Source organism: Vulpes vulpes, chromosome 1 (assembly GCF_048418805.1).
Source record: "Vulpes vulpes isolate BD-2025 chromosome 1, VulVul3, whole genome shotgun sequence".
NCBI lineage: Eukaryota > Metazoa > Chordata > Mammalia > Carnivora > Canidae > Vulpes > Vulpes vulpes.
In genome coordinates this window covers 98888157-98897871 of record NC_132780.1, presented here as the reverse complement: position 1 = coordinate 98897871, position 9715 = coordinate 98888157, and the positions used below count along the sequence as shown (strand labels likewise).

At 43.2% G+C, this 9715-nt stretch overlaps 1 pseudogene; it reads right to left on the bottom strand.

The window, feature by feature from the left end:
• Positions 1-6782: 6782 nt before the first annotated feature.
• Positions 6783-8767, bottom strand: LOC112913657 (elongation factor 1-alpha 1 pseudogene; annotated as a pseudogene).
• Between the last annotated feature and the right edge of the window lie 948 nt (positions 8768-9715).

Sequence of the window (9715 nt, the reverse complement as noted above, 5' to 3'; positions counted from 1 at the left end):
GAAGATTAATTATCTCCCTTCCTCCTATAATATCCGTTTAGTGCCTTATAAATTGGATCCAGCTATTAGCACCATTCATTTATTTCCTGTGAAGGTAGTGGAAGCTTTATCTACTTGAGTGTTAGATTTAGTATGGCTTTTCATTTCCTTCTTAGCTAAATACATGTTCTTCTCAACAGCTTTATTCTAATGTCTTTCCCTCCCTTCACAACTCCCCCACCCAGAGACACAAACACAATACACACTCATAGACTAATACAAAAGAGCTTTTGCTCTTTTCCACAGTAGCTTTATAACAAATTTATTGTATTTTTCAGGGTTGAGAGAAGCATCACAAAATGAGGGGAAGATCTTGACTTTTAGCCTCTGGACTGTGAAGTTTACAAGTTTTTTGTTTTTGTTTTTGTTTTTGATTCCTCCCCCCTCTTGGTGGGACAAGATGGCTCTGGTTGGCTGGATTTGGGTATTTCTCCACTGCAGGTCAGTTAGGCTGGGATAAAACCCCCAGCTTGTGAGACTGGGGTTAACTGGTCTCCCCTGAGATCAGGGCTTGTTAAGAAACAAGTGCTCCGGTGTATTTCAAAAACAGTACCTTTTCCCCAACCACTGCTGGCAGCAGGAGGGGATTGTTCTCCAATATTTACTGTGAGAACCTGGTTGTGCTCCTGGAGGTAAGACTCGCAAAAGCATGGGGACCCCCTGTGACTGGGTCCCCCTGGAGTTTTTAACTCTCAGACTTGTCTGCGCGGAGCCTCCAGCTATTTGTCAATTAAGGTCCAAGCTTTCCTGCTCCAACTCTGTTTCCGGAGGCTACTTCGCACGACTGCAGGAAGCTGGGACTGCCTGTGTGCACTTGCTTGTCTCTCCAGTCTGGAGAGCAGGGTTTTTCTCTGTGTCCTCAGATCCTTTATGGATCCAGGAAGAGTTATTGATTTACTGCACTTAACTTTTTATTTGTTGTTGACACAGAGTGATTTCTTAGCAACACATGGTAGTACAAAGAGAGACATGCGCTGGGCTTCAGAGGCTGCCCATCTTCTAAATTTAGGCAGGTATGGGACATCCAGCTAGTCTAGGTATAGTACTTCGCGGAGTGCAATTTTCTCATCCTACTTCTGTGTTGAGAGGTCGGGGAACTAGGGTGGTAGGACAGGTCAATAGGCAATCGGCTCGGCCAAGGGATTCACACTTCTAAGACATCTTATCAGATTGCTGCGCACCCTTAAAGAGATGGGGAAGGTGAAGGTGGATGTAGCTCTTAACTTGGCAAGACTAAGCCAGGGGCCCAAGCCCATGGCCAAGAAATTGAAGTCATCTTCAGGGTAATTCTGGACTTGGACCCTTCAAAGTACAGACAAGATACAAAGGAAAGTGCTGGCTTATTTAGTAGTGTCATTGGTGGTGTTGGCTAAAATGAATATTTGTTCAATCTTTGCAAGATAGAACTGTTTTCTGAGCTTAAAATATTATAGAAGAAAATGTAATATGCAAGCTCACCCACCAAAAAAATGGCATTGACTATAGAAAGTCAAAATCCATTGTAGGCTTCTGTTGCTACTGCCTGGGTTCCTTTGACATGGTTAAGCTAAGACATAATCAACTATGTCCAAGTACATGGGCCTGGGTGTCAGACTAAGTGGGTTCAGATAATAGCTCTAAGATCACTAGCTATGTGATTTAGGGTAAATCAGGTAAATTCTCTGTGCCTTTATTTTCTCTTCGATAAAGTAGGCAAGATAATTTGCATTATGAGGATTTACACAAGCTAAAAAATCAAAGTACTTAGACCAGCACTCACTCGGTCCATTATAAACATTTAATAGATGTTAGCTGTTGCTGTTGTTATCTAACGTTAATACTGATACTGTGAGATTTTCTAATCATTAATTCCAAGCAGACAGCCTTAGTTCACCATTATTGAGAACACCATCAAGCCCAAAAAAATGGAAAATGTGAGCTGGTGGTGGTTATTTTCTGTGTTGCAGACTATAAAACTTCTTTTTGAAAAACATTTTAAAAAATCAGTGTGGACATCCATAAATATTTGCTCATCTCCTTACTGTCCTAGAGGGCCTGAGTATCAGGTCCCTTTCCTTATGACAATGGTGGACTGATTGTCCTGAAAATTACTGCTTCTCAGATAATTTGGTAGTTCCTCATTGAAACAGTTGAGTTGATTTTCCTTCTCCCTCTGGTTCTTGCTACTCATTTGTAGAGAAATTCATACTTTAAAGTTTATTTCCCACTTTGGTTATGGATTTCTGTTCTCTCTTTGAGTACTTTCTCTTATTTGGCAGCAAGATATATTGAGGTCCAACAGGGCAGGGGTATTGTCTAGTTTTATAGTTTATCCTTTTGTGAGGCTGTTACTCAATTTAGAAAATAAATTGCATTTTGTGTGAAATGCTACAGGGCAAGTTTGACCAGATGACCCAGATAGACTTCTATTGTTTAATGATGTGCTTTTGGTTACTGTCCTTTTGGAATGGAAATATGTTCTATGTTTCTAGTCTGCAATGGACCATCTTACCATTTTCAAATATAAAACATAGAAATAGGGAGATGCAAGAAAACACATAATCAGAACCTACAATATTTTCTTATGCTGCTAAAGTTTCTTTTAAATTTTAGAGAGTAAACGGAAGATTGATTTGGTTATGCTGACAAATGCTATTACTGTATTTACTTTTTCAAATAATATACTAAATGGATAAAGAGACTTTCCCTTTTAAGAATTAAGAAGTTAAATAATTTAGGAACCCGTTATACAAATTTAGGAGGGTTTTTATTTTATTTTATTTTTTTTAGGAGGGTTTTTATATTAAACAGAAATCTTTTCATTGCTGGTCCCAAGAGAAAACATGGTTGGGGCTTGTGGAGGGGGAGATACCTTCAAGCTTTCAAAGTTTTAACAAAATTTTAGCATTGTTATATGCATAATTCAGGAATAATCCAAAGATGTTAGAGATATTTTTCTTTCTTGAGAAGTCACTGTAATCTTCTGCATTTTTTTTTGCATCTACACTCTTTCTAGTATGTTATGATTATCCAATGGGATGCTTGGTGTCAAGTGGAAACTTGCCATGGGACTGAGAACAAAACCATGTTCAGATTTTTCGCAGTTTGGTCAATCATTGGATCTGTCTTCCTTTCCATATAATACATGATTTTTATTTGTGTTGTGTGAAAAATAGTTACATTAAAATACTTCCAGGAAAGTCATGAACTTAATGAAAATCTCCAGTTAATGAATTGCTTATCAATTTTTTTTTCATTAAATTGCTTATGTCTCCAATTGAGAATGGTATGTTGAGAGAAGATATTTTGGGACACTATTTGCATTTAAATAAGGTTTGAAGTATCTGGAAGGGAAATTGAGTTTTTCAAATAAAAAAATGCATACTACTCTGGAAAGCAGAGAAATTTGCTAGTTTTTAAAATTTAGAAAACAATTGTCATGACTATTTCTTTCTTCCCAAGGAGATAATTTAACATTCTTGTACAATAATGGGGATAAAGAATCCTACCATTTCAGTTAGTTAACCAGATTACATTGAATACATGAGGCAATGTTTTGTTTGAAAATGAGAAGAGTCTGATACCAGAATTTGAAAGATTCTTCATGTATTCTTACTATAACACAACATTTCAAGCTCTAACAAATCAGTTTAACGATAATGTAATTAACTTTCAGTGTGAGAGAATTTGCAGATGGTGCTGAAATTCTAATTTTATTTTACAGAATGGACTTATAGTGATCGCTGAGTAGAAGAACATTTTTTTTTAAATTAGTGCAAAGCAGAGAATTAAACAGGTTGTCTCGATTCTATTTTTCTTTGACTATATAAACATTGACCTTTAAATGATTAGTTTTATGAACTTTTTGTTGCCAATTTATAGAGGAAATCTAAAAACTGATTTATTGTCAGTGAAGTGGGGATTAAACACAGGGACATTAATAACTATTATGTATAATATTTTCACCAGGGAAGATGCTTTCAGCCTTCATCAGATAGAAATGCATCTCAATTAGCTAAAACATTGAAGTGGGGAAAGAATCCCAAGACCGAAAGAGCCAAATGTCTGGGAAAGAAGATGATAAACTTTGCTATAAAATTATTACCTTCCTGGTTTTCAGTTGCAGCGAGGAGGGACTATCACATTCCAGTGATCTGAGACATGGACCCAGATTCTCATTTGGTAACACTCAGCGGGAGAATTACGCTCCGTGTGTAAAATTCAGGGTGTAGAAGCATAAGCACAGTTATTAGATGTTTTTCTCCTGGGTAAATTAACTCGCTGGTCATTTAAATAGAAAAAAAAAATAGATTCTTAGAAACTCTTCAATAGCAAATAGACTAAAAAGGTATTCCCTTATAGCAATGACGTCCACTTCCTTCACGTTTACTAGTTGACCCCACCTTTCCCTTCTTTAGTAGTAGATGTTCCTATACTCACTTCAGTTCTGCAAATGAGACTCCCACCGACTGGCCGAAGCCAATAATTTGGTTCAATGAGATTGTAACTTTAGATTCAGGAAGACACCTCTCCTCTCTTACAGTTCTACGTTCAGACAAGCTTGACTGCAGCCATCTACGCTTTTTGAGAAGTAAGTGTATCAGACTATTGGATTTCCACTTGGTGAAATCAGGGACTGCAGCTTAATTTTCAAAGCCAAACATTTTTATACTTAAGAACATTGGAAATTTCTTCCTTTGCACTTTTGTTTGATTGTTATAAATTTTATTTGAGCAGTGATACTGTTAATTAGAGGAAGTAGAACGGATACAGTGTTAGTAATTAGAAAATTTGGTTCTAATTCTAGTTGTGCCACCAGCTGACTTTTTAACATTCTTCAATACACTTAATGTCCCTCGGCCTAAATATACACACGTAACATTATATTAGAAATTCTTTCATGTTATAGGAGAGGAAAAAGCGCAGCCGCGGGGGCCGTGGCGGGTGCTGTGTGGCAGGTGCTGTGTGAAGCGCGGAGTCGGGGCCCAGCTCAGAGAGGGGTGGGGGGCCGTGGGGAGGGAGTGGGGGGCCGCGGGGAGGGAGCGGGGTCCCACGGGGAGGGAGTGGGGGGCCGCGGGGAGGGAGGGGGGTCCCACGGGGAGGGAGTGGGGGGCCGTGGGGAGGGAGTGGGGGGTCCCACGGGGAGGGAATGGGGGGTCCCACGGGGAGGGAGTGGGGGGCCGCGGGGAGGGAGGGGGGTCCCACGGGGAGGGAGTGGGGGGCCGCGGGGAGGGAGGGGGGTCCCACGGGGAGGGAGTGGGGGGCCGCGGGGAGGGAGTGGGGGGTCCCACAGGGAGGGAATAGGGGGTCCCACGGGGAGGGAGTGGGGGGCCGCGGGGAGGGAGGGGGGGCCGATCGATGGAGAGAGCCGTCACCCTTGACCTCACCTGCTCTCGGAAGACCTTGTGGCGCCGGCACGAGGTGAGTCCTCCGTGTCCCCACTTGGCTCCGGCCGCCCCCGCCGCCCAGGTCCGCGTCCAGAGGTGTGGGCCCGCCGCCTCCCCGACAGCCTCCCTCCCGCCGCCGCGGGCTCTTAGCCCCCTGGGGATAGAGCCGCGGGTGACACGGCCCCTCAGGCTCGGGTCCCTCACTCCTGACACTCTAAGAAGCAGCCCTCAGGACGCCGAGTCGCCTCCTCAAGGACACCTGCGGGCCTGGGCCGGGCCTCCCGCCGCCTCCAGAGCTGCGCCCCAGGTGCCAGCTGGACCAGTGGGCGGCTTTTGCTGAAACAAAACCCTCTGCGTTTCCAAGATCATCTTACCTCTTGCTTTGAGAATAATTAAGGAAAAATTTTAGCTTAGAGAGAATTTTTTCCATCTCTTTTCTGAATTTTTGCTTCCGTAAATTACATAGTGATCTCTTGGATATCTTTGTGGCTCTGTGCTTCTCTGTTCTTCTCTCTGGTTTCTGAGAGCCAACCATCTGGGTATCATCTCCTAAGACACACAAGAGCCTCATGGACTATGATTCTTAGGAAACTAGTGACTATCAGAGTATCTGAGCCCTAGTCCTGGCTCGGTCGTGTAGCGGGCAACATGGAACAAGTATCAATTAATCTGTTTTTGAAGGACCCCCCCCCCCCATGAGTGGGACCAGGCCTAACCCTGAGGCAGCTCATCCAGGCGCCTCCCATGAATTCAAGCAACAAAAACATTCTGTTTTTCCGAGATAAAAAAACTATCCCCCCTCGCCCTGACTGGAAAAGTCCCTGAACATGGTCGTGTTGACCTTCAAAGAAATCAATCATGTCATAACCCGAATGCTATGCTACTCCCGCGTTTTTTTTTTGCCTTTAAAAGATGCCTGTAATTGCTAATCGGGGCTCTGCCACCTCTGAGGTGGAGAGCCCGTTTGCAAAAACGTCCAATAAACCCTCTTGCTTGTTGCATCTGCCTGTCTGGGGTCTGAGTCTCTGGGGCATCCACCGGGACACATTGGCACCCGTGAGCCAGGGTCCAACATTTTCTTGATAGATTTTTTAAATTGCTAATGACTTTTCAAAGGATATTTCATCTACAAAAGCAACTCTTTATTATTGTAACTAATCCTCATAAGAAACATTTGAAGACAATATTAACAACGTCATCTGCCTCTAAGCTACAATATATTGCCAGATATTAAAGAAAACCCTGACTATAAGTAATTGATGCATTTTTTAAAAGAAAAAAAGCTATCTGCCCAATTTGAAACATTAAGCTATTAAGGCTGTAAATGAAATAGTTAAGTGTCTAGCACAGGTTGACTCTACACTAGGAGATCTTATTTCAGAGGCTCATCAAATAGCGATTTAATTTTTTCAGCAGAAAGAAGCCCAGAAGTTGACAGTCTAGGTACAGTGCTTGCACCCCACCCTCAGGGATCCAAACCCCTATTTTTCGGCTCCACCGCGTTCTGGGTGAGGCATTCTTATCAATGTTGTTATTCTGTATTTCAGAAGATGAGTTCTCCTCCGCCACTGCCTTCCAGCCCTCACATATAGTTTCTGCATCTTTGGCAGAAAAAAGCAAGGGAAGATGACAAAATGACATGCCAACTTAGTCTCGCATTTTCATTTTCGTTTTTATTTTATTTATTTATTTTTCTCACTAAACTTTTGTTTTAATGGGTCTCAAAATTCTGTGACAGATTTTTGGTCAAGTTGTTGCCATTAAAAAGTTCTTATTTTAAAAACTAATAACTTAAAACTGCCACACACATACAAAAAACAAATGGCCCACAAAACATTCTCCTTTCCTTCTGAAGGTTTTACGGTGCGTTGTCATCAGGAACCAGTCTTTTACTATCAGACTTAAATGGCCAATTGACACAAGCTGTTCTGAGACCTGCTGCCTCCGCGGATTAAGCCTGCGGTGCCCCATATCGCGGATAATACCCACTCGGCCTCCGAGCTCCCGGGCAGCCCCGGGGACCTGCTGCAGCTCCAGCTGCCTCTTGTCCACTGCTTTGATGACACCCACGGCCACCGTCTGTCTCATGTCATGAGCAGCAAAATGGCCCAGAGGAGGATGGTCAGAGAGGCTCTCAACACACGTAGGCTTGCCAGGGACCGTTTCAATAATGGCAGCATCACCAGATTTCAAGAACTTGGGACCATCTTCCCGCTTCCAGATAGAATGACGATCTATCTTCTCCTTCAGCTCAGCAAACTTGCGAGCACTGTGAGCCGTGTGACAGCCCAGCCCAGGTGCATACCCAGCCCTGACTTGGCCTGGACGGGCCAGGATGATCACCTGAACCGCGAAGCCAGCTGCTTCCATGGGTGGCTCATTTTTGCTGTCACCAGCCACGTTGCCACCACAAACATCTTTGACAGATACATTCTAGACATTGAAGCCCCCATTGAGTCCCCAAAAGAGCCTCACTCAAAGCTTCATGGTGAATTCCGACAGGCTTTACTTCAGTTGTAACACTGACCAGAGCAAAGGCGACCACCATGCCAGGCTTATGAACACCAGTCTCCCCTCGGCCCACTGGGACAGTAGCAATACCACCAACTGTGTAGACATCCAGGAGGGGCCGACGCAAGGGCTCATCAGTTGGACGAGCTAGCAGCAGGGTGCAACCCAGAGCTCCAAGCAGTGTGCTTCCACGGGCACTCCCATTGTCACCGGGGACTTTCCGTCCCTTGAACCAAGGTGTGTTAGCACTTGGCTCCAGCATGTTGTCACCATTCCAACCAGAAATTGCCACACATGCTACTGTGTCGTGGTTGTAGCCAGTTTTCTTAATGTAGGTGCTGACTTCCTTAACGATTTCCTCGTATCTCTTCTGGCTGTAGGGTGGCTCAGTGGAATCCATTTGGTTAACACCAACATTTAGTTGTTTTACACCCAGTGTGTAAGCCAGAAGGGCACGCTCACGGGTCGGCCCGTCCTTGGAGATACCTGCTTCAATTCACCAACACCAGCAGCAACAATCAGGACGGCACAGTCAGCCTGAGATGTGCCTGTACCCATGTTTCTGATAAAGTCTCTGTGTCCTGGGGCATCAATGATGGTCACATAACACTTGCTGCTCTGGAATTTCCACAGGGAGATATCAGTGGTGATACCACGTTCACATTCAGCTTTCAGTTTATCCAAGACCCAGGCATACTTGAAGGAGCCCCTTCCCATCTCAGCAGCCTCCTCAAATTTTTCGATAGTTCTTTTGTCGATCCCACCATGTTGGTAGATCAGATGGCCAGTAGTGGAGACTTGCCCGAATCTGCGTGTCCAATGACGACTATGTGAGTCTTTTCCTTTCCCATTTTGGTTTAGGTTTAGCAGTGGTTTTCATGACACCTGTGTTCTGGCGGCAAACCCATTGTGAAAAAGTAGTCTCGCATTTTCAAGAGTTTTCTGGAATCCATACTTAGAGATTTCTGCTGAACTTTCATTGGTCAGACAGGCTATGAGGTATAATTGTTTTCAGCAATTCTAAACATCTAGTTTCTGTTGGTTAACAAAAGAAAAGAAAATAGACATCGGGTAGTATGATGGTTAATTTTTATGTGTCAACTTCATCAGGCTATGGTGCCCATGTGTTTGGTCAAATACAAGTGTTGATGTTGCTGCAAAGGTATATTTTAGATGTGGCTAACACTTAAATCAGTAGACCTGGAGTAAAGCAGATGATCTTCCACGGTGTGAGTGGGCTTCATGCAGTCAGTTGAGGCCTTAGAGAAGACTGAGGCCTCCTGAGAGGAATACATTCTGCCTCCAAACCCAAGACTGCGAGCAACGTCAACTCTTACCTGGGTTTTTAGCTTGCTGGCCTGCCCTGCAGATTTTGGATTTGCCAGTCCCCACAGTCACGTGAGCCAACTTCTTAAAATAAATTTTTCTTTATCTACATATACAGCTTATTGATTCTGTTTCTCTGAAAAACTAATTTTGGCACTGAGAGTGGTTCTAGGAGAACCAAATCTTAAAGATAGTTTTCCAAATTGATTCTGACATTTCTGGAATTGGTTCTCTAATCTGATTAGATGTAAAAACACTAATGGCTATGTTTCCAGTAGCAAATGATAGTTCATGGTGTGATGTGGCAAAAAGACATGCAAAATATCATCTGGAATGCTCCTAGTCAAATACTTATAGAAGGCAAGCATTTGGGTGGCTACGTATTTGATACCTTACAACATTTTGTCAAACTAACAAGTAAAATCAAACTAACAAGTATAAATCAGCTGGTTGTTCCTAATCGTGCTAGAAAA